Source organism: Lycium barbarum, chromosome 12, assembly GCF_019175385.1.
Source record: "Lycium barbarum isolate Lr01 chromosome 12, ASM1917538v2, whole genome shotgun sequence".
In the NCBI taxonomy this organism is placed as follows: Eukaryota; Viridiplantae; Streptophyta; class Magnoliopsida; order Solanales; family Solanaceae; genus Lycium; species Lycium barbarum.
In genome coordinates, this window is record NC_083348.1 from 66,081,256 (window position 1) to 66,106,847 (window position 25,592).

At 39.2% G+C, this 25,592-nt stretch overlaps 1 pseudogene; it reads right to left on the bottom strand.

The window, feature by feature from the left end:
• Window positions 1-630: 630 nt before the first annotated feature.
• The window catches only part of LOC132624365 (structural maintenance of chromosomes protein 4-like), a 47,248-nt pseudogene continuing 22,286 nt past the window's right edge, over window positions 631-25,592 (bottom strand).

Below are 25,592 nucleotides of genomic sequence, written 5' to 3' on the forward strand. Positions count from 1 at the left end.
TGAGGGAAGCAACACTGAGATGGTTCGGGCATGTGAAGAGGAGGTGCGAGAGATTGGCGGTCGTAGGAGTTAGGATAGGTAGAGGTAGACCGAAGAAGAACTGGGGGGAGGTGATTAGACAGGACATGGCACAACTTCAGTTGACGGAGGACATGACCTTAGATAGGAAGATTTGGAGGTCGAGGATTAGGATAGAAGGTTAGTAGGCAGTTGATTTTCGTCGCGTTGAGCCTTTCCATCTCTTCTTCTTCTCTTTCTTAGTAGTTATATTTTTATTTTGGTACCGCGTAGATCATTATCCTTATGTGTGTATGACTGTGTTACCTTATTTGTTTGTTATCTTCATATTTTGCTGTCTTATTTCTCTTACATTTCTGCATTTGACTATGTTCTATTTAGCCGAGGGTCTATCGGAAACAACCTCTCTACCCTATAAAGATAGAGGTAAGGTCTACGTACATCTTACCCTTCCAGACCCCACTATGTGGGACTACACTGGGTATGCTGTTGTTGTTGTTGTTGGACTTTTATAATTAAAAGTCCTGCAATGAATAAAGCAAAAATATAAATGAAAGAGCAATAAGCAAGAAAATCAGCATCCACTCGCAGCTCATTTGAAAGAAATCCAGCTTACCGCTCAATATGCTTTGAAGGAGCAATAAGCAAATCATCAAGCTTTTTCTTATATCCTTCCCCTTTGAGCTCCAAGTCTTTATAGGCCTTCTTCATATCTTGTAACTTGAGCTCGAGTTGAACTGGATTAGAAACTCATTGCATAGAGAAGCAAGAAAACTTTATAGAGACCGGCACAAAATTTCTGAAGAACGCAATTGTTCCACAGTCTTCTTCAAAGTTTCATACTCATTTTTAGCATCATTCAGAGCATCAGAGTGCTGATCAATGAGCTAGAGAACCATGAAAAAAGATCAAAGGAAAACAAAGAGAGCTATAGACAACTTTAGTGCAACATTCATAATCATAATATGCTAAGAGTAATTGGAGATATTCTCTAACCTCCTTTATCTTATTATAGCCCTCTTTAACAACAAAAGCTTTCTGTTCAGTCTCTTTAAAGGTAAAAAGCAACTTTTCTTTCTCTGCGACCAGTCTTTCCTTCTCTTTCTTTGATTCTTCGATCCCTTTTGTAAGTTTCTTAATCATTTTCTGTCCTGTTTCTATCTGAACTTTGCTACGGCTGATCTCTGTGCTTTTTTTTTTTATTAATATCCTGGTGAATGAAGACAAAATAAAAGCAGCATGAATGGTGTACTCAAGTACGCAATTCAACATGCACAAGGTAATGTCCACTTACAGATTGAATTTTGGTAACCTTTGCCTTTTGATTTTTCAAGCGCTCACCACCAGCATTCTCCATTTTTTTTCCTGAAGTTCTGTAGCCTGAAGCAATTAAATACTTGCTTAGAGCAGCTTTTACCACTTGTCATGCTTTAGGAAATTAGAGAAGTGTCTTGCAAAATGCCTTAATTAAGCAAAACTTTACCTTCTTTAACTGTTGTAAGCCTGTCCATTTCCTTTTCTTCAGCAGAAATTATTTTCTTGAGCTCCTTCAATCTACTAACTTCATCCTGTTGGGTTTAAATGATAGATTGAATGTGAAATGGAGGGAAAAGAAGTGGAGGGGAAATGAGTTGTTCCTCTTGCTTTATAAAATGAGCATTTGTCCCTCATTGGTAGTGGAAAGAAAAGTTCTCCTGCTTAAAAGTAGAAGTACTCCTTCTTGTTGCTAAAGGGTTAAGAAGAGGGTCTCCCCTCGCGTCGTCGTCGTCGCTCGGCTTCGGCTTCGGCTTCGGTCTTCTTTCCCATATCTTGGAACCCAAGTTCAAGAGCTTCGACTTATTTTTCATGACCTTATTTCTAAAGGCATGGTAGTTAACGAAGCATTTCAAGTGGCTGCAATGATTGAAAAGTTGCCTCCCTCGTGGAGAGATTTCAAAAATTATCTAAAGCACAAGCGCAAAGAAATGAAGTTGGAAGATCTTGTGATTCATCTCAAGATTGAGGAAGATAACAAAACAGCTAAAAAGAAGTCGCGTGGAAATTCAACGATTATGGGAGTGAACATCGTTGAAGAAGCTGCTCCAAAGAAAAGGAAGAAACCTTTTGGAAAGAGTAAGGAGCAGAACAAGAAAAAATTCAAGGGCAATTGCTATAATTGTGGGAAAGCTGGCCACAAAGCCCCAGATTGTCGTCTCCCGAAAAAGGACAAGGGAAAGGGACAAGCCAATATGGTGGAGAAGAATGATGACATGGATGATCTGTGTGCAATGCTATCGGAGTGCAATTTGGTTGGAAACCCAAAGGAGTGGTGGCTTGATTCTGGTGCCACTCAACATGTTTGCGCTGTAAAGGAAGCATTTGCAACCTATGCTCGCGCTGGACCCGAAGAGGAACTGTTTGTGGGATATACTGCAACAGCCAAGGTTGAAGGATATGGGAAGATACTTCTGAAGATGACTTCCGACAAGGTGCTGACTCTCAACAATGTTCTGCACGTTCCAACAATTAGGAAGAATTTAGTTTCAGCCAGACTACTCGCCAAAAACGGATTTAAGTGCGTGCTGGTCAGTGAGAAAATTGTAATAAGTAAGAATGATATGTTCATAGGAAAGGGCTACCTCACCGAGGGCCTTTTCAAACTCAATGTAATGGTTGTTGACAGTATTAATAAGAATTCAGCTTCGTCTTACTTATTGGAGTCAAATGATTTATGGCATGTTCGTTTAGGACATGTCAACTACAAAACCTTGCGAAAATTGATTAATTTAGAAGTATTGCCTAAATTCGAGTGTAATAAATCAAAATGTGAAATCTATGTTGAATCTGAGTTTGTTAAACATCCATATAAGTCTAGTTCAAATCCTTTAGACTTAATCCACACAGATATATGTGATATGAAGTCAATACCATCTCGTGATCGGAAAAAGTATTTTATGACTTTTATTGACGATTGCACTCGATATTGCTATGTGTATTTGCTTAATAGTAAGGATGAAGCAATTGATGCATTTAAGCAATACAAAAACAAAGTGGAAAACCAATTGAATAAACAGATAAAAATGATTAGAAGTGATAGGGGTGGAGAATACGAATCTCCTTTTGCAGAGATATGTTTAGAATATGGGATTATTCATCAAACTACTGCCCCCTACACACCACAATCAAATGGAATTGCGGAAAGGAAAAACCGAACATTAAAGGAGATGATGAATGCTTTATTAATAAGTTCCGGTTTACCGCAGAGCTTTTGGGGGGAAGCTATCCTTACAGCTAATCGAATACTCAACAGGGTGCCCCACAACAAAACACAATCTATTCCATATGAAGTGTGGGGGTGTTTAGCAAAGGTCCAAGTTCCTTTGCCCAAAAGGGTAAAAATCGGAGCAAAAACTGTGGATTGTGTTTTTATTGGCTATGCTACAAACAACAAAGCTTGTCGGTTTTTGTTTCACAAATCAGACAATCCCGAAATTCATGTTAATACGGTAATTGAATCAGATAATGCTGAATTCTTTGAAAACATTTATCCGTATAAAACTGAATGTGAGTCGTCAAGTGACAGATCTAAACGACCGCTGGAAGAACCAAAGGAAAGTACACCAAGTGAAGAGGATCCAAGGCGTAGCAAACGTCAAAGGACATCTACTTCCTTTGGACCAGATTTTGTGACATGCTTGCTTGAAAATGAGCCTCAAACATTTAAAGCAGCGATGTCATCTTCTGATTCAGCATTTTGGAAAGAGGTAGTCAATAGTGAGATTGAATCAATTTTGAACAACCATACATGGGAATTGGTTGATCTTCCTCCTGGAAATAAACCTTTAGGATCAAAATGGATTTTTAAAAGGAAAATGAAAGCTGATGGCACTATTGACAAATATAAGGAAAGACTTGTGGTCAAAGGTTATAGAAAAAAAAGGCCTTGATTACTTTGACACATACTCGCCGGTAACAAGAATAACATCTATTCGGATGTTAGTGGCACTGGCGGCCGTATATGGTCTTGAAATCTATCAAATGGATGTCAAGACAGCTTTCTTAAATGGAGAATTGGGAAGAAATTTACATGGAATAACCTGAGGGTTTTGTGGTTCCTGGTAAAGAAAGGAAAGTGTGCAAACTTGTTAAGTCACTTTATGGACTTAAACAAGCACCCAAACAATGGCGTGCGAAATTTGACCAAACAATGTTGACAAATAGATTTAAGATTAATGAGTGTGACAAATGTGTTTACATTAAAAATACTCCAAATCATGAAGTCATTGTTTGTTTATATGTTGATGACATGTTGATAATGAGTAGAGATATTGTCGATGTAAATGCTACGAAGCGTATGTTATACCCCGTTTTAACCGGGTTGAAGCGGAGTACAACATTTTGGTGAATCCTATTTATTTTGCTTCGTTTTAAGGAGTCGCCACCTAATTGATTTTACGGTGAATTAGGACACCTATTTATTAACTAAGGTGAAGCTAATTAAACCTCCGTTAATAGCCTGCTTAATCAGTGTGATTCTAGGTAAGAGTTCTATATCATCCTAAAGGGAAGGGGTTAGGCATCCTTTAGAATCCGTTAAATACGGTTATCCGGTCAAACTTAGTTTAATTAATTAAGATTAAATCTAGTGCTTAATTTTTAAGAAAATAGCATGTACATCTTACTAAGGTTTTAAAGGGAATATAATAATGCCATTTAAACTAACTTGTAAAAATATAGTAATTTTCATATAGGAAAAAAAACTTTAAATGCTTTTAAAAATAAGACTTATAAATGTTGTTAAGACTTTTGAATGAGAATAGAGCAAGGGTATTTGAAATAAGACTTGCAGAAAAAAATGTGATAGATTTGCATGAAAGAAGATTTTAAATACTATTTTAAAAATAAGACTTATAAATGTTGCTAAGGTTTTGAAAAAATATAATAATGCTATTTAAGTAATACTTATAAATGTTGTTAATGCTTTGAATGGAAATATGATAATGTTATTTAAAATGGGATTTGTAGCAGATATAATGATTTGCATAAAGAAAGACTTTAAATACTATTGAAAGCTAATTTGAAAATATAATGGTTTACAAGTAATAGGTTTTAGAAAATTTGAACTCTGAATAAAATTGTGTTAATATGATGATGCAAAACAAAATCTAGCTTTATTTTATAAATATGATGCAAAGGGACATGAGTTTTATTTCTCTTTTATTAACTCATTAACTTAGCTAAAAATATGCATGATTGATTCGAAACTTGAGAAGTCATTTATAAAACATACTTGGGGTTTTATATTTGCGTATTAATGACATTTAGGAATTTCTAAGATAGCAAGAATAAAATATGATTCTCTTAACTCAAAATATATAGTCGTGCTATTTTGAAAATCAATTATTCCAATAAAATAAATGTTATATATTATGAATAGTTTTAACATAAATAGAAAGGAATGAAGCTTATGGCAGTAATTATTCATTCCCCTTTAAATTAACTACCCGTTATTTCTAAAACTATCTACGCTGATGCTCCTATAATTCATCTAAGCTAAGTAGAAAACAAGAGTAAGATGAAGTGTTAGTCAAAACAATACAAGTTAAATGCAATAAAATAAAATAGAGGCGCAAAATATAATTAAATGGGCTCAGCCCATTTTGGGCTGCTGTGATCGTGCATGCTATTGGGCTTGCCCAGAAATTTCATTTCTTTCTTTTTGTTTTTTTTTTGCTGCTGACAGGGCTGGACGGAGAGAAGTGAGCACGTTGGGCTTTTAGCCCAACACCGAACGCGGAAGGAGACGAGTCTCTCGGACTCGTATGCGGTGGTTATGCATAAAATGAAAGGAAAAGGATTAGTATCTACTAAATAAATAAGACTAAACATATATAATGTAAATTCAGAACAGACCAGCGGATTATGTATAGACTAGCAAATACCAGCATTTTAGGTTTACACAATACTCCTGGAGAATATGCTTTTAGTAAGTTCATGTGATACCCCCTTTTTTTTTTTTAAAGACAACAGGTTTATACAGAAGTGAATAAAATAGATTCAGATTCAGCGGAGGGTGAACATTTGACATGCAACTAACATTTTAACATCAGTCAGTCAATGATGAACCTTAATACACCTACAAGACTTACTTAGAAATGCTAGATATATATATATATATGTATGCAGACTACTAGAGTTGAACTCAGAGTTCCTTTTAGTTCTATCAAGAACATTTGACACATATTTTGATTAAGTAAGGCCATATAAACTAATGCTAATGATGACAGTTATACAATATTAACTTGCAAGTCAAACTGTGTCATAATAAAATCATGCTAAGCTAAGAATGGACAAGCAAAGGATATAGACATGATTATGCAGTCTGGATGCACGTAAGCAAGGACAAAAAATATGTTCATATGCTAGCCTCATGTGATGCACTCAACTTTGCTTCGGGTGCAGCGAAATGAGGCGAAGGTTTCGATCTAACCTCGAAGCACTTCGAATCTCCAGGGTTTTCGTAGACTCGGATGCGAAACAGTAACCAGAGCAAAAAATGAGAATAAAAGGGATGATTCGATGCTTCGAATATTTTTTAAAACACAAAAAATGGGCTAATATTTTAGGCGAATGTTGTGCGACTAAAAGCTTATTTTTAAAAGGGGGATTTTCTTTTGCAAGGCAATTTGGGGTTCTCCAAAAAAACAAATCTGTGATTCTTGAGGGGTTTTAGATCCGTTCTTGTAAGGGAATTTTTTGGACGGCTCAAGAACTTATATTTTCCAGAGGGGATTTCTCGATCTCTTCCTTGAAAACCCAAAAAAAGGTCCCCTTCTTGATTTTTGCTCCCTCCCTTTATAAGATTCCGATTTGTTTGAAGGAAGAGAGAGAAGAGCGGGTGACAAACGAAGGTGGGTGGTGACCAGAAGGTGTGGGGGTGGCAGTGGCGTGGGGGACAGGGCGTGGTGGAGTGGCAGTGGTAACGTGGGAGGGGGAGACGAGACAGAGAGGAGGAGTGAAGAAGGAGGGAAAGGGAATGGGGTGTGCGGCGGAGTGAAATGGGAAATGAGGGAAACCCTAGGGTTTCCCTTGTTAAAGTGGGAAATGGGCCGGACCCGGTCTTTTTGGACTGCGTCGATTTTGACCGGGTATTAAAAGAATGGACTAATAAATTTAAAATGGACTGGTCTAAAAATTTGGGTAAAAAATATGGGCTGGTCAAAAATATTTACGAGTTGGTCGGACTTTGATTTGGGATCCGATAAATCAAAATACAGACTGAGTGCAAGAAATGGCTTGGCTTCTAAATTTGAATAAAAGACCCATTTTAGTTAATGATATACTGAGTGCGACAAAACATCACCTAGTACAAAAATGTGTAATTATTAGGACTCGGGTAATGAAATTATATGATGTTGCACTAGCCGTGCAGTAATATTTTAACAATAAATAAACGTCGTCATTTTAACGCGCGAAATAAATGCGATGTGTATGCGGAAGTTGGCAAAAAACGCTGAAAAAATGCAAATTTCAATAATACTAAATAATAGTAGTGAATGAACAACGATAATAATACTGCTAATAATAATAATAATAATAATAATAATAATAATAATAATAATAATAATAATAATAATAATAATAATAGTGATAATGGTAATAATGAGAATAACAATAATTAATTAATCATAATTAGTAATAATAACGATAAAAATAATTAATAATAATAATAATGAAGATAATGGTAAGAATTACTAATAGCAGTAATAATTAATAATAATAATAATAGTACCAATAATTAATAATAATGATAATGATAAATGATAATGATAATATTGATACTCATAATAATGATTGTAATAATAATAACAATAATGATAATAATAATAATAATAATAGTAAATAACAATTATTGATAATAACAAATGATAATAATTAATAACAAAATAACAATAATAATAATGATAATAATTAATAATAAAATAATGATGATACTAATTAATAATAAAATAATAATTATAATAATGATAATTGCAATGGAATAATAAAACGTGGGTATTAATAAGAGACTAATAATTATAGTAAAAAATCTAAATATGTATTTTAAAATTTTCCAAAATATCAGACGCGCAAAATAGGTATTTCGGAGGGGAGGCGGGACAAAATTGGGTGTCAAAAACTTGTCCCTCTTTGCCCGGTAATGATGAAAGAAATTGTCGGGCAAAGATGTTGACTTAGTAGCCTATTTTGTCCCGGCTAAAGGATTATGGAGGCCTAAGGGTAAAGAAAATTACGGCCGAACTCTGGCCTCTGAATCGCCTACATATCTCGGGCTGTACGAGAATCAGGCCGTGTGTAGTTCTGGGACAACTACGACACCTTATGACTAATGAATTCCGATTGGCGCGAATCTTTGCAAACCATTGCACCAGTGTCGGATTATGTCGACGCTGGGCCGAACTTAAGAGTTCTGAAATATGAATGTGCTGGGATGCAAGCGGAATACTTGGGTTTGGAGCTGTGTGTTCGAGGTAGATCTTCGATCCTTGTCGGAAAGTTTGCTTTCCTTCCCGACGCATTTTCTCCAGTTCGCTGCAGAAGAAATAGTTCCACGTTGCGCTAAGGTTCCTGCGAAGCTTAGACTAGATAAAATAGTCAGTAAAAATAAATATCGAAAGTAAAGTGATAAGATAAGCTCATAAAACTGCAAATGATTAAAATGACAGATGTGGTGTGGTGCGTCTGCGAGCATACGCAGGGGCATTTGAAAATAATAAAGCAAAGCAGGTGCGGTGCAACGCAGCTGCGAGCGTACGCAGGGGCAAAAAATAACACAGCAATGCGAATGCAGTGCGATGCCTTATGCAGAAATCTTCAAAGGGGCGGTGCTCAACCTTATGCAAAAATTTCAACGGGGCGGTGCACAGCCCATGCAATATATGAAAGGCGGTGCTCGGCCTTATGCAGAAATTTCAAAAGGGCGGTGCACAGCCCGCACAACATATGAAAGGCGGTGCTCAGCCTTATGCAGAAATTTTAAAAGGGCGATGCACAGCCCATGCAATATATTAAAGGCGGTGCTCAGCCTTATGCAGAAAATTCAAAGGGCGGTGCGCAGCCCATGCAAACATGAAAGGCGGTGCTCAGCCTTATGCAGAAATTTTAAAAGGGCAGCGCGCAGCCCATGCAACGTATGAAAGGCGGTGCTCAGCCTTATGCAGAAAATTCAAAGGGCGGTGCACAGCCCATGCGACATATGAAAGGCGGTGCTCAGCCTTATGCAGAAATTTTAAAAGGGCAGCGCGCAGCCCATGCAACGTATGAAAGGCGGTGCTCAGCCTTATGCAGAAAATTCAAAGGGCGGTGCACAGCCCATGCGACATATGAAAGGCGGTGCTCAGCCTTATGCATAAATTTTAAAAGGGCAGTGCGCAGCCCATGCAACATATGAAAGGCGGTGCTCAGCCTTATGCAGAAAATGCAAAGGGCGGTGCGCAGCCCATGCAATCATGAAAGGCGATGCTCAGCCTTATGCAGAAAATTCAAAGGGCGGTGCGCAGCCCATGCAAACATGAAAGGCGGTGCTCAGCCTTATGCAGAAAATTCAAAGGGCGGTGCACAGCCCATGCGACATATGAAAGGCGGTGTTCAGCCTTATGCAGAAATTTTAAAAGGGCAGCGCGCAGCCCATGCAACGTATGAAAGGCGGTGCACAGCCCATGCGACATATGAAAGGCGGTGCTCAGCTTCGTCTCTAAGTTCGTCTGAACTTGTAACCTCCGCTCATTTTAAGTCTTGGACAACTAGTAAACAGTCTGATTACAGTCACATTTTTTCCAAAAAAAAAATAGACATAGTAAAATATGTGTATAGTGATAAATGATTTCTGTTGAACTTGGAACTGTGACACATTGTCAAACAAAGCGAATGCCCCTTTTCCGAAGTTTTCCTTTGCCGGATGACTCTGTTGGAACAATATTCTTCCTAGTCTCTCGATGTCGTCTGGCGGCGATGCCTTTAAAAATTTGTCCCAGTTTCTAGCACAGGGGATGTTGAGCTTTTAAAATGGCAAGACCGAGCCTATATAGGCTGCCTACGTATCCCCCATGGGAATCAGGTCAGGCGTAGTTCAAAATACAAGCAGAAATGAAATTGAGGTTTTTGTAATAAAGTGACCGAGGCCTATGCGGGCCGCCTACGTATCCCCCATGGGAATCAGGTCAGGCGTAGTTCAAAATACAAGCAGAAATGAAATTGAGTTTTTTGTAATAAAGTGACCGAGGCCTATGCGGGCCGCCTACGTATCCCCCATGGGAATCAGGTCAGGCGTAGTTCAAATTACAAGCAGAAATGAAATTGAGGGAATAAAGTGATGTGACCGAGGCCTATGTGGGCCGCCTACGTATCCCCCATGGGAATCAGGTCAAGCGTAGTTCAAAATACAAGCAGAAATGAATTTGAGATTTTGTCTTGCCCAACCCGATATAGGTTTGTTACGCATCCCGCCGAGGGAGAGTAGCTCCGTTACATGGAAAATTATTGCAAAATACTCCATACAAAATAAAAGAGAGCTCCTAGATGTAATATCTCTTGACGACATCTGCATTGATAGCTTTTGGCCAAATTTCACCATCCATTTCTGCTAGGATTAAAACTCCTCCGGTCAATACTCGATGAACCATATAAGGTCCTTGCCAGTTAGGTGCAAATTTTCCTTTAGCTTCATCTTGACATAGGAATATGCGTTTCAGTACCAATTGCCCCGGTTTGAATTGCCTCGGTCTTACCTTCTTGTTGAAAGCTTTGGCCATTCTGTTCTGATAAAGCTTCCCATGACAAACTGCATTCATTCTCTTTCCATCAATGAGCATCAATTATTCGTATCGATTCTGTATCCATTTAGCATCGCTTAACTCAGCTTCTTGGATAATTCTCAACGATGGTATCTCTACCTCTGCAGGTAACACCGCCTCTGTCCCATAGACCAAAAGATAAGGCGTTGCCCCAGTTGAAGTCCTCACAGTAGTGCGATAACCGAGAAGAACTAACGACAGTTTTTCGTGCCAATGCCTGTAATTATCAATCATATTCCTCAATATTCTCTTGATGTTTTTATTGGCTGCTTCAACTGCTCCATTCATTTGAGGTCGATAAGGAGTGGAATTGCGATGAGTAATCTTAAATGTTTCGCAAATCTCCCGCATCAAATCACTGTTAAGATTAGCTCCATTATCTGTTACAATCGACTCCGGATCCCGAATCGACAAATAATGTTGTTGCGAACAAAATCTGCCACTACCTTCTTCGTTACTGACTTGTACGAAGATGCTTCCACCCACTTTGTGAAGTAGTCAATGGCTACCAAAATGAACTTGTGCCCATTTGATGCGGCTGGCTCGATAGGACCAATGACATCCATGCCCCAGGCTGCGAAGGGCTACGGGGAACTCGTCACATTTAATTCATTTGGCGGCACTCGAATCAAATCGCCATGAATCTGACATCGGTGACATTTTTGTACAAAGCAGATACAAACTGATTCCATAGTCATCCAGAAATAGCCTGCTCGAAGAATTTTCTTGGCCAGAGTAAAACCATTCATATGAGGCCCGCATGTACCGCCATGCACTTCTTCAACCAACTGGGCCGCTTCTTTAGCGTCAACACACCTTAGTAGCCCTAAGTCTGGAGTCCTCTTGTACAGGATTTCCCCACTTAGGAAAAAATGGTTTGCTAATCTCCGAAGGGTTTTCTTCTGAACATTGGTTATGCCCTCTGGATAGTCTCCTGCCTTAAGATACTTCTTAATGTCATAGTACCAAGGTTCTCCATCAGGCTCTTCGTCCACACAGAAACAATAAGCTTGTTGATCATGCACGTTCACCTTAACAGGATCTATGTAATTTTTGTCTGGATGCTGAATCATGGAAGACAAGGTTGCTAAAGCATCAGCAAGTTCATTCTGGGCCCTTGGAACATGTTTGAATTCTACTTTGACAAATCTCTTACATAGATCTTTCACGCAATGCAGGTACAGAAGTATCTTTATGTTCTTAGTGATCCATTCGCCTCGCACTTGATGGACCAATAAGTCTGAATCGCCTATAACCAGAAGTTCTTGCACATTCATATCAGCGGCCATTCTGAGGCCAAGAATACAAGCTTCATACTCCGCCATATTATTGGTGCACGGAAACCCGAGCTTTGCTGAAATGGGATAATGCTGGCCTGACTCTGAAATCTATACCGCTCCAACGCCTACTCCCTTGGAGTTGGCCGCCCCATCAAAGAACATTCTCCACCCTGGGTATTCTTCGGCAATATCTTCCCCGACAAACAACACCTTTTCGTCTGGGAAATAAGTTTTGAGGGGCATATATTCTTCATCCACAGGGTTTTTAGCAAGATGATCTGTTATCGCCTACCCCTTGACAGCCTTTTGAGTAACATATATAATATCGAACTCACTTAGCAAAATTTTCCATTTGGCTAGCTTCCCAGTAGGCATAGGCTTCTGCAGATATACTTGAGTGGATCCATCCTTGAAATGAGATAAGTGGTGTATGCAGACAGATAATGTCTCAACTTCTGTGCTACCCAAGTCAAGGCACAACAAGTGCGTTCCAATAAAGTATATCTCGCCTCGTAAGGTGTGAACTTCTTGCTTAAATAATATATTGCTTGCTCTTTCTTCCCCGTCTCATCATGCTGTCCCAACACACATCCAAATGCGTTCGCTGATATAGACAAATACAACAACAAAGGTCTTCCAGCTTCTGGAGGTACCAAAACAGGTGGATTGGACAAATACTCCTTGATTCTGTCAAAAGCTTTTTGGCAATCTTCAGTCCATTTGGTAGCAGCATCCTCCATCAACAACTTGATTATTGGCTCGCATATCACCGTCGATTGTGCTATGAATCGACTAATATAATTGAGTCGACCGAGGAAACTCATCACATCCTTTCGACTCTTTGGGGCAGGCAATTCTTGAATAACCTTTATCTTCGAGGGGTCCAACTCTATACCTCTCCTGCTCACGATAAAACCCAACAGCTTCCCTGCAGGAACACCAAATGCACATTTTGCGGGCTTTAACTTCAGATTGTATCGTCTCAACCTGTCGAAGAACTTTCTCAAATCCGCCAGATGATCTGAGCTCTTTCGTGACTTGATGATGATATCATCCACATAGACTTCAATCTCTTTATGGATCATATCATGGAAAATAGTGGTCATGGCTCTCATATAGGTAGCACCTGCGTTCTTGAGCCCAAAAGGCATCACCCGATAATAGTACACTCCCCAAGGTGTGATGAATGTTGTTTTCTCAGCATCTTCCTCGTCCATTAAGATTTGGTGATATCCCGCGTAGCAATCCACGAAAGACTGCAACTCATGCATCGCACAATTATCAATGAGCATGTGGATATTCGGGAGGGGAAAGTCATCTTTCGGGCTAGCCTTGTTGAGATCCCGATAATCTACGCATACTCTAACTTTGCCATCCTTCTTTGGTACGGGCACGACATTGGCTAGCCAAGTGGGGTACATCGTAGTACGAATAACCTTTGCATCAAATTGTTTGGAGATATCTTCTTTAATTTTTAAATTCAAATCTGATTTAATGTTTCTCTTCTTTTGTTTCACCGGAGGACAGGATGGATCGAGAGGCAACTTATGCGAAACAATGTCAGTGCTTAAACCTGGCATATCATCTTAAGACCAAGCGAACACATCTATATATTCTCTCAAAAGGTTGATCAATTTTTCCCTCTGCGACGGGGTCAAGTGGACACTGATTCTCACTTCCATCATGATTTTTGAATTACTCAAATTTATAATTTCCGTTTCATCCAAATTTGGCTTTGGCTTATTTTCAAAATATTCAATATCCTTAGTTAATCCTTCCGGTTGCATATCCTCTTCACACTCTTCAGAGTCTTGCTCGGCATTTACTACGGGCTCGCTTGTTTCATTATGTGTCACATTCACAGTATCGGCAGATTTATTAATTTGATTGCTGAAAAATAAGAGAAAAATTAATTAAACAAAGACGGAAAATATATAAGTAAAAGCAGGGCTTGAAATTCGCATTTGAGCTTTCAAAAGTTTTGGAGGCAAAATAACAAAAGCATTGGCACGATTCAGGCCTCAATTTCGAATCGTGTTTGTTACATTAAATACTGAATACAATTTGTCTACCAAGACTCCCGAAGAAACGGGGGCGGGGTACAACTCCAATTGTTCAAACGGCATCCAGGTTCTGCATCCCAGATAGTCGTGTCTTCAGAGCACCCATCCGAAATCATGTTGCATTCAGCTCCCTCCTCGGCAATGAATAGACCCTTAAAACTTTCCAGGAGGCTGTCTTCAAGTTTTCCCTCTGATGCTTGGGCAGCGGATGCTTTGAGAAATGACTGATTCAGGAGAGTAACAGGCTTTGGCAAAGGAACGTCACTTCTTCTTTTGAGACTAGCCAGTGCAATCTCTTCGGGAGTGGGATCATATCCGAGACCGAACGTATATTTCTGCCCAGGCAGCTGAATTGGTTCCACAATTCCATTCAAGTTCAAACCAAGGCCTCGACCGGGTCGGAAGCCATTCTTCAGCATCTCCCATGCCACCATCATAAGCACCTATGGCAGTTTCACCTTTTTTGCTTGAGCAACGCACGTATTTTCCTTGATATGGAAAACTGATCTAGCCTTTCTACGCTTTCAATAAGAGGAACTGAGCTTTCCGGGTAGAGGAAATTGCTGCCTTCTCCATGGATCACCACTTCTTGATGATTCCAAACAAACTTCAGACTCTGATGCAAGGTGGAGGGAACCGCGCCAGCCATGTGGATCCATGGCCTTCCTATCAGCAGGTTGTAACTAGTAGATATGTCCATTACTTGGAACTCCACCATGAACTCCACAGGCCCAATCTCCAGAGCCAAGTCGATCTCTCCAACAACGTCTCTTTGGGCTCCGTCAAAACCTTTGACTCTGACCTGACTGTCGCGGAGTTTCCCGACATCAATCCCTAAGGCTCGTAGAGTAGTAACAGGACATATATTCACAGCTGAACCTCCGTCAATCAACACCTTGGAGATGAACTTATCCCTGCATCTGATGGTGATGTTCAATGCTTTGTTATGCTCCAAACCTTCAGGTGGCAACTCGTCATCATGAAAAGAAACTCGGTGGGTTTCCAGGATTTCCCCCACCATAGCTGATAGTTTCTCGCTGGACGTCTCGGGCGGAACATAGGCTTCATTCAGTATTTTCGCTAGAGCACTCCTATGAGCCTCAGAACTCATCAATAATGCAAATAAGGAAATCTGAGCTGGCGTTTTCTTCAATTGTTCTACAACAGAGTATTCCTTGGTTGGCATTTTCCTCCAGAATTCTTCGACTTCAGCCTCGGTAACAGTCTTCTTCGGGCCATTTTCCTTGCTTGGTGCCCCTCGTGCTACCTCTTCGGGAGCATAGCACTGTCCAGACCTAGTCATTCCGGCGGCAACGGTTTCCACTACCACTCTTCCTTTCTCTTCGCCCCTTTCATCAGACTGATAATTCCAAGGGACTGCTTTGGTGTTACGAGAAGGTGCTGAAGCAACTAAGGTTGTGATCCTGGGCCTTGGAGTGAGCACTTCGAATGGGGCCCTCATTTGAACCGTGATTATTGGAGCAACACAAGCTGACGATTCAATCTTCTCCCTTTTCTTAACTGGCGCGATAGTCCCCTCCAGATTGCAATCTTCGTCAATGGTGATCATGTGCACATTTGCGTCGCCGTGATTCGGCAGCGGATTGTTGTTTATGTTCGGGGGAGCTTCCTTAAGCTGTATGACCCCTTCCTTGATCAATGCTTCAACTCTGTCCTTGAGAGCATAGCAATTTCCGGTATCCTGCCCCGCAACTCCCGAATGATACGCACAATGTTTGGCCCCGTCATACCATCCAGGGAGGGGATCAGGAATTCTTCCCTGAATCGGTTGGAGTATTCCTGCCATTTTCAGCCTCTCGTACAGTTGGGCTAAGGGTTCGGATAACGGTGTGTAAGTCTTGGTTGGTTTTCTTTCGACATTTGGGCGCGGTCTGGGTGCGTTTTGTGGGCGGTTTGGTGAATGGTACTGGGGTTGTGGTGAGTAGGTTGGCCGGTGTTGTGATGGGTTTTGATAGGAAGGGGTTCGAGGTGAGTAGTATGCTGGTTGAGTATGGTAAACAGGAAGGGGGGTAGATGGGGGTTGGTAATAAGGCTGAGGTGTTTGGGTGTACTGGTTGTAATGCGAAGGCTGGGGTGAAGGATATTGGTGGGTTGATTTTTGGGTTGGTCTTCGGTCTTGGATGGCCATGACCGGGGACACTCCGTCTCTCTTCTTCTTAGAAGGATCCGCCTGAATAGCCTAACTCGTGGCCTGCAAAGCCGCCAGATTTGTAACTCTCCCTGTTTTAATCCCTTCTTCAATGAAGTCCCCCATCCTGATGACTTCAGAAAACTTCTGTCCAATGACGCTTAACATTCTCTCATAGTATGTGGGGTCTTTTAGAGATTGTACAAAGAGCATTGTCATTTCACTCTCTGCCATCGGGGGCTGGACTTTTGCGGCTTCTGCTCTCCAGCGCATAGCGTATTCCCGGAAAGTTTCTGTTGATTTTCTCTCCAGCTTCATCAAATAAAACCGATCCGGGATAGTCTCAGTGTTGAACCTGAATCTGTCCATGAATTCCTGGGCCATCTCTCCCCAACTGTGCCATCTCTGCGGGTCTTGGTATGTGTACCAATCGAGTGCCTCTCCCGTTAAACTTCTTATAAATAGTTTCATTCTGATAGCTTGATCTTTACCCACTCCGACAAGCTTATCGCAATATGATCTCATATGAGCTCGAGGGTTTCCCTTCCCATCGAACATGTCAAACTTTGGTACTTTATATCCAGCAGGTAACTCGATGTCAGGATGAATGCACAGATCCTCATATTCAAGTCCTTCACATCCCCTATTGGTTTGGATATTTCTGACTGCTTCCCTTAGACTGCGAAGCTCTTTTGCCACATCCTCGTCCGCTCTCGCCCTGGCTTCCCTTTCCAACTCCTCATAAGGGTCAACCTCTGGATGCTGCAAGTTCTGTACCTGGGTAGTGAAAGGCTGAGCTTCTGGCACATACTGCGTGTTATGGCTAGCAATGTGTGCTAGTGGTGTGTGTTGAGCTGCTTGGTAGTTTTGTGTATATGGGTTAGTTTGGGTAACTGCAGGTTGAGGAATGTAGGGAGTAGTGAAAGGTTGCGAATTGGTTTGTTGAAAGTTAGTTTGCTGGAGATTGGCTTGTTGTGGGTCGTTTGGCTGTGAGGTAGTTTGTTGTATGTTGGTTTGCTGCGGGGTGGTTTGCTGCTGGTTTGTTGCGGGATGGTTGGTTGCGAGTGGATCTGGGGTGGAATGGCTTGTTGTGGGTTCGATTGTTGCGAGGTGGATTGTTGCTGGTTAGTTGGTTGGGGGTTGGTAGTATTTGGATGGACTGTGAAAAGTGGAGGGTTTGAGGGAGAGGGCTGAGGAGCGGGTGAATCGACGGGCGAAAAGGACGGTGGAATTGTTGTGTTTGTTCTGTGTTCCGGGTGAGGAGCGTTCAGGGTGATGGACAGGTTGGTGAGATTTCGCAGTCGCTCAATTTCAGTTTGCATATTGTCCATTTGCTGCAACAATTGGGCAATGAGTTCATCATTTCCCCCTCCTGAAGCCTCAGGTTCGTCTCTTGGAAGGGTGACGAGTCCTAAGCCAGTTTGTTCGAATGCCCCTGAATCATTCATATCGCCGGATGCTCGTGCTTTTGATCTCGTGCTTTTGATCTCGTGAAGTATGGGTGGTCTGCCAGTTCGCAGTCAACACAAATCAACCTTGGGGGAATAATAAAAGTAAAATAAAAACCTTCAAAGAATGAAAAAAAAAACTGTGTTAGTATGGTGCGAATGATTGTTGCTTAAAATAATGTGAACATTTAGCAAACAACGTTGAAAGAAGCACATATTGCATAGCAAACAACACACATACTGCATAGCAAACAAATCACATAATAAAAGAAGATACAGGGCGACCTATTATGCAAAGGACCTCTTTTGTGCCAGAGGTGGGCCTAACGCGGATTTGAAGGATAAAATATGCAATTATATGTCATCCCAATGTGCTATTAATTGAAGGCCCCAAAACATACAGTGTTTAGAATTTGAAATCTCAATGAAAAGAAATTATTAGAATTACTACTTGACTTTCATAAGCTAATTAAAATGAGGAAGGCCCTTCGTTGCTCTTGAGCCACTCCAGGTAGTTATCCTCGCATCCAGCTTGGTATCTATTTGGCTCGATTGAATCTACTTTCATAGTTGCCCTTGATTTCCACATGCTGATAACCTCTTTTGCAAAAGGAATTTTTCCTTCCTTGTAGTCGGCTCGATAACGATCCATGTCTGCCACTAAAGGTATGTTTTGCTTTCTTCCAGATTACCTTAAAATTCTCAGTGGGGTGTAAGGTTGCAAGCCCCGAAGTCCTATCAAAACTAAAAACAACACGATCTTCACACGAAATACCAAACCCTCAGATGGAAACCAACTGAACATCCATTGAATTGAATCATCGTTCAAATGGCTGAGAAATCTTACCCACCCTTCTACATAATTTGGCTTTTCGAATGTCCTATTAGTCACAATTGCTCCTGGAACATGTCCCAGAATGTGATTTTCACCCGTCGGCTTTCGAAGTGCTAGACTTCTGTCAACCTTTTGAAGATGTTCCATCAACCAAATCTGTAAAAGCAAGTTGCATCCCTCAAAATGCTTGTAGCCGTGCTTGCAACGTCCTAATGCTCGGTAAATATCTGCCACGATCATGGGGACCACTGTGTAGTACTTCCCTTCAACGCCACTAAATAGAGCTTCAGTTACGGTAATGAGTCGGGTGTGAATATCTCTTGTTGTCCCTTTAGGGAATACCATAGTGCCTAAAAAACATACTGCGAAGGCAAAGCATCGTTTTTGTTCCCAAGAGTCATGCGAGAAGAATTCATCTTGATGATGGGTGAAACTCCGTTGATGGCCAAATCTATGATACAAGTAATCAAACGGTATTGCAGACCCTTGTAAGCATTCTACGCCTTTACCCTTCCTAAATCCGAAACTGTCAACCAATTCTTTTGGTGAAGGCTCTTTTGGAATAATCATGCCACAATTTTGCCATTTTTTCCTCTTACGTAACAAAGCAGCATTTTCTACATAGCCCCCTATTTCTTCTAACAATGGAGCCATTTCATTATTGCCAAACCTAAACACGGCCCTTTTCTCGTCCCAAAACACAGTTGCTGCCTCGATGATGTCTCTACACGGTTGGATATCCATTAAAGACGGTAAATGCCCCAACGCTCCACGTACTACCCGCTGTCCGTAGTCACCCAATTCGATCCACCATGCTTTTAGTTGAGGAGGAACGCTCAAAACCATGCTAAACCTCGGGTAAATGTTGTGTTGACTCATGGCTACCTGCGTTCACAAATGGTTAGTTCTACCTAAATAGCACACGGTCCATATAACATACATGTTTATCCTTCAAATTAATACACATAACATGATGACCGTCGCTTGGGGTCATAGACCCACTCGGACATTTGGACAAGGCTGACTAATGGACTTAATACACCTTGGGTATTAAGCCTCCTAGGCTCGTGCATGTCCTTAAAAGGGTTTTGGTTTAGCTCTATCTTAGGCTGACTAGGAGTTGGCTTCCTATGACGCAAGGTTCCACCCAAGCGGACAACTTGGGGGTGGAAAGTCCGTGGTCGTCGACTGCACCGCCGATCGACTAAATCCACAAGATCGATCCAACTAAAGGGTAATTTAGTAGTGCACGGCCGCGAACCGCGAAACCGCTTTAAGTGTGTGAATTTGTGTGAATTTTCCAGGAATGGAGGAAATATGAACGGAATGCCAGTTTAAGAAAGCAGTAACATATTATTACATAGAAAATTTCACATAATAAAACAATCACTTAAAAGAACATAAGAGAAACAAATAAAGCAACAATAAAGGCAAAAAGAAAAACAACCAAACATCCAACCAATTAATTATTAACCTAAGTTTATTATGGTTAGAACCTATAGTTCCCCAGTGGAGTCGCCAAGCTGTTATACCCCGTTTTAACCGGGTTGAAGCGGAGTACAACATTTTGGTGAATCCTATTTATTTTGCTTCGTTTTAAGGAGTCGCCACCTAATTGATTTTACGGTGAATTAGGACACCTAATTATTAACTAAGGTGAAGCTAATTAAACCTCCGTTAATAGTCTGCTTAATCAGTGTCATTCTAGGTAAGGGTTCTATATCATCCTAAAGGGAAGGGGTTAGGCATCCTTTAGAATCCGTTAAATACGGTTATCCGGTCAAACTTAGTTTAATTAATTAAGATTAAATCTAGTGCTTAATTTTTATGAAAATAGCTTGTACATCTTACTAAGGTTTTAAAGGGAATATAATAATGCCATTTAAACTAACTTGTAAAAATATAGTAATTTGCATAAAGGAAAAAAAACTTTAAATGCTTTTAAAAATAAGACTTATAAATGTTGTTAAGACTTTTGAATGAGAATATAGCAAGGGTATTTGAAATAAGACTTGCAGAAACAAATGTGATAGATTTGCATGAAAGAAGATTTTAAATACTATTTTAAAAATAAGACTTATAAATGTTGCTAAGGTTTTGAAAAAATATAATAATGCTATTTAAGTAATACTTATAAATGTTGTTAATGCTTTGAATGGAAATATGATAATGTTATTTAAAATGGGATTTGTAGCAGATATAATGATTTGCATAAAGAAAGACTTTAAATACTATAGAAAGCTAATTTGAAAATATAATGGTTTACAAGTAACAGGTTTTAGAAAATTTGAACTCTGAATAAAATTGTGTTAATATGATGATGCAAAACAAAATCTAGCTTTATTTTATAAATATGATGCAAAGGGACATGAGTTTTATTTCTCTTTTATTAACTCATTAACTTAGCTAAAAATATGCACGATTGATTCGAAACTTGAGAAGTCATTTATAAAACATACTTGGGGTTTTATATTTGCGTATTAATGACATTTAGGAATTTCTAAGATAGCAAGAATAAAATATGATTCTCTTAACTCAAAATATATAGTCGTGCTATTTTGAAAATCAATTATTCCAATAAAATAAATGTTATATATTATGAATAGTTTTAACATAAATAGAAAGGAATGAAGCTTATGGCAGTAATTATTCATTCCCCTTTAAATTAACTACCCGTTATTTCTAAAACTATTTACGCTGATGCTCCTATAATTCATCTAAGCTAAGTAGAAAACAAGAGTAAGATGAAGTGTTAGTCAAAACAATACAAGTTAAATGCAATAAAATAAAATAGAGGCGCAAAATATAATTAAATGGGCTCAGCCCATTTTGGGCTGCTGTGATCGTGCATGCTATTGGGCTTGCCCAGAAATTTCATTTCTTTCTTTTTGTTTTTTTTTTGCTGCTGACAGGGCTGGACGGAGAGAAGTGAGCACGTTGGGCTTTTAGCCCAACACTGAACGCGGAAGGAGACGAGTCTCTCGGACTCGTATGCGGTGGTTATGCATAAAATGAAAGGAAAAGGATTAGTATCTACTAAATAAATAAGACTAAACATATATAATGTAAATTCAGAACAGACCAGCGGATTATGTATAGACTAGCAAATACCAGCATTTTAGGTTTACACAATACTCCCGGAGAATATGCTTTTAGTTAGTTCATGTGATACCCCCTTTTTTTTTTAAAGACAACAGGTTTATACAGAAGTGAATAAAATAGATTCAGATTCAGCGGAGGGTGAACATTTGACATGCAACTAACATTTTAACATCAGTCAGTCAATGATGAACCTTAATACACCTACAAGACTTACTTAGAAATGCTAGATATATATATATATATATATATATATATATATATATATATATATATATATATATATATATATATATATATATATGTATGCAGACTACTAGAGTTGAACTCAGAGTTCCTTTTAGTTCTATCAAGAACATTTGACACATATTTTGATTAAGTAAGGCCATATAAACTCATGCTAATGATGACAGTTATACAATATCAACTTGCAAGTCAAACTGTGTCATAATAAAATCATGCTAAGCTAAGAATGGACAAGCAAAGGATATAGACATGGTTATGCAGTCTGGATGCACGTAAGCAAGGACAGAAAATATGTTCATATGCTAGCCTCATGTGATGCACTCAACTTTTCTTCGGGTGCAGCGAAATGAGGCGAAGGTTTCGATCTAACCTCGACGCACTTCGAATCTCCAGGGTTGGCGTAGACTAGGATGCGAAACAGTAACCAGAGCAAAAAATGAGAATAAAAGGGATGATTCGATGCTTCGAATATTTTTTAAAACACAAAAAATGGGCTAATATTTTAGGCGAATGTTGTGCGACTAAAAGCTTATTTTTAAAAGGGGGATTTGCTTTTGCAAGGCAATTTGGGGTTCTCCAAAAAAAAAAAATTGTGATTCTTGAGGGGTTTTAGATCCGTTCTTGTAAGGGAATTTTTTAGATGGCTCAAGAACTTATATTTTCCAGAGGGGATTTCTCGATCTCTTCCTTGAAAACCCAAAAAAAACGTCCCCTTCCTGATTTTTGCTCCCTTCCTTTATAAGATTCCGATTTGTTTGAAGGAAGAGAGAGAAGAGCGGGTGACAAACGAAGGTGGGTGGTGACAGGAAGGTGTGGGGGGTGGCAGTGGCGTGGGGGACAGGGCGTGGTGAAGTTGCAGTGGCGTGGGGGACAGGGCGTGGTGGAGTGGCAGTGGTAACGTGGGAGGGGGAGACGAGACAGAGAGGAGGAGCGAAGAAGGAGGGAAAGGGAATGGGGTGTGCGGCAGAGTGAAATGGGAAATGAGGGAAACCCTAGGGTTTCCCTTGTTAAAGTGGGAAATGGGCCGGGCCCGGTCTTTTTGGACTGGGTCGATTTTGACCGGGTATTAAAAGAATGGACTAATAAATTTAAAATGGACTGGTCTAAAAATTTGGGTCAAAACTATGGGCTGGTCAAATAATATTTACGAGTTGGTCGGACTTTGATTTGGGATCCGATAAATCAAAATACGGACTGAGTGCAAGAAATGGCTTGACTTCTAAATTTGAATAAAAGACCCATTTTAGTTAATGATATACTGAGTGCGACAAAACATCACCTAGTACAAAAATGTGTAATTATTAGGACTCGGGTAATGAAATTATATGATGTTGCAATAGCCGTGCAGTAATATTTTAACAATAAATAAACGTCGTCATTTTAACGCGCGAAATAAATGCGATGTGTATGCGGAAGTTGGCAAAAAACGCTGAAAAAATGCAAATTTCAATAATACTAAATAATAGTAGTGAATGAACAGCGGTAATAATACTGCTAATAATAATAATAATAATAATAATAATAATAATAATAATAATAATAATAATAATAATAATAATAATAATAATGATGATGGTGATAATGGTAATAATGAGAATAACAATAATTAATTAATCATAATTAGTAATAATAACGATAAAAATAATTAATAATAATAATGAAGATAATGGTAAGAATTAATAATAGCAGTAATAATTAATAATAATAATAATAGTACCAATAATTAATAATAATGATAATGATAAATGATAATGATAATACTGATACTCATAATAATGATTGTAATAATAATAACAATAATGATAATAATAATAATAATAATAATAATAATAGTAAATAACAATTATTGATAATAACAAATGATAATAATTAATAACAAAATAACAATAATAATAATGATAATAATTAATAATAAAATAATGATGATACTAATTAATAATAAAATAATAATTATAATAATGATAATTGCAATGGAATAATAAAACGTGGGTATTAATAAGAGACTAATAATTATAGTAAAAAATCTAAATGTGTATTTTTAAATTTTCCAAAATATCAGACGCGCAAAATAGGTATTTCGGAGGGGAGGCGGGACAAAATTGAGTGTCAACAGCGTATGCTCGCTAGCAAATTTGACATGAAAGACTTAGGGGTTGCTGATTTGATCTTAGGAATTTGGATCCATAAAACTCCACAAGGTGCATTATCACAGTCACATTATATTGAAAAGGTACGTGAAAAGTTCAAGTATTTAAATTTCAATGTTGCAAAGACTCCAATTGATATTAGTTTTGCACTTCAAAAGAATGAAGGTGAAAGTGACTCACAATTAGACTATGCACGAGTTTTGGGAAGCTTGATGTATATTATGAATTGTACACGACCAGATATAGCATGTGCTATTAGTAAGGTGAGTCGATTCACGAGTAATCCCAATCAAACTCATTGGATGGCAATGAAACGAGTCTTGGGGTATTTGAAACACACCCAAAACTATGCTTTGCATTATAATAAATATCCCGCAGTAATTGAGGGATATAGTGATGCAAACTGGATCACCGGATCATCTGAAGTTAAATCCACGAGTGGATATGTTTTCACCGTTAGTGGAGGAGTAGTGTCTTGGAAATCATCAAAACAGACATGCATCGCCCGCTCTACAATGGAATCTTAATTTATAGCTTTAGACAAGGCCGGTGAAGAAGCTGAATGGCTCCGAAATTTCCTGGAAGATATTCCATTTTGGCCCAAACCTTTGGCACCTATATGTATACATTGTGATAGCTAAGCGGCAATAGGTAGGGCAGGGAGCGTTATGTATAATGGAAAATCGTGTCACATTCGACGGCGACACAATACCGTTAGACAATTACTCTGTAGTGGTGTTATCACTATTGACTATGTAAAGTCAAGAGATAACGTATCGGATCCGCTAACAAAAGGCCTATCTAGAGAGGCGGTTGAAAGATCATCTAAGGGAATAGGTTTAAGGATAAGGACAAGTCATCATGACGATAACTTTACCTAGCAGACTAGAGATCCCTAGAGCTAGGTTCAAGGAGATCAAAAAAAGTTGTGACTGTCGGTTCGGCATTGTCAAATAACTCAATCCATTCTCGTGATGAAGACAATTTTCAGGAATAAGGATAAAACGTTAAGATTTTTTTTAACGAGTTAATAAAGCTTAAGTTTTTTAATGGTTTCTAAGTTTGGCAGGTTTGACCAAATAGTGTATCTACGCGATAACACGTTTAGGAATCACCTATGTGAGTGTGAAGTGTAAGCCGCTTCAAAGAGGATGATTGTAAGAAGCTCATTCTCTATACACTCATGAAACCAGGAGGTGTTCATGGCTGAAACGAACACAACCGTAAGAACCATAACCGGTAAAGGATTGATTGTGTGACATACTTGTCCGTGCATTCCTTTATCAAATCTACCGATTGATTGTCTAGGTATACACCAAAGCTCGACGGTTCAAAGATATCAAATCTACCGATTGACCGAGTATATCCGACATATGTTCACTACGGAAAGTTCAAAGGGAAACCTACTTATCCAGATGCAATTAATCCTTGCTTGTAAATTACACACTTGTCCGTGCATTCCTTTATCTTATAGC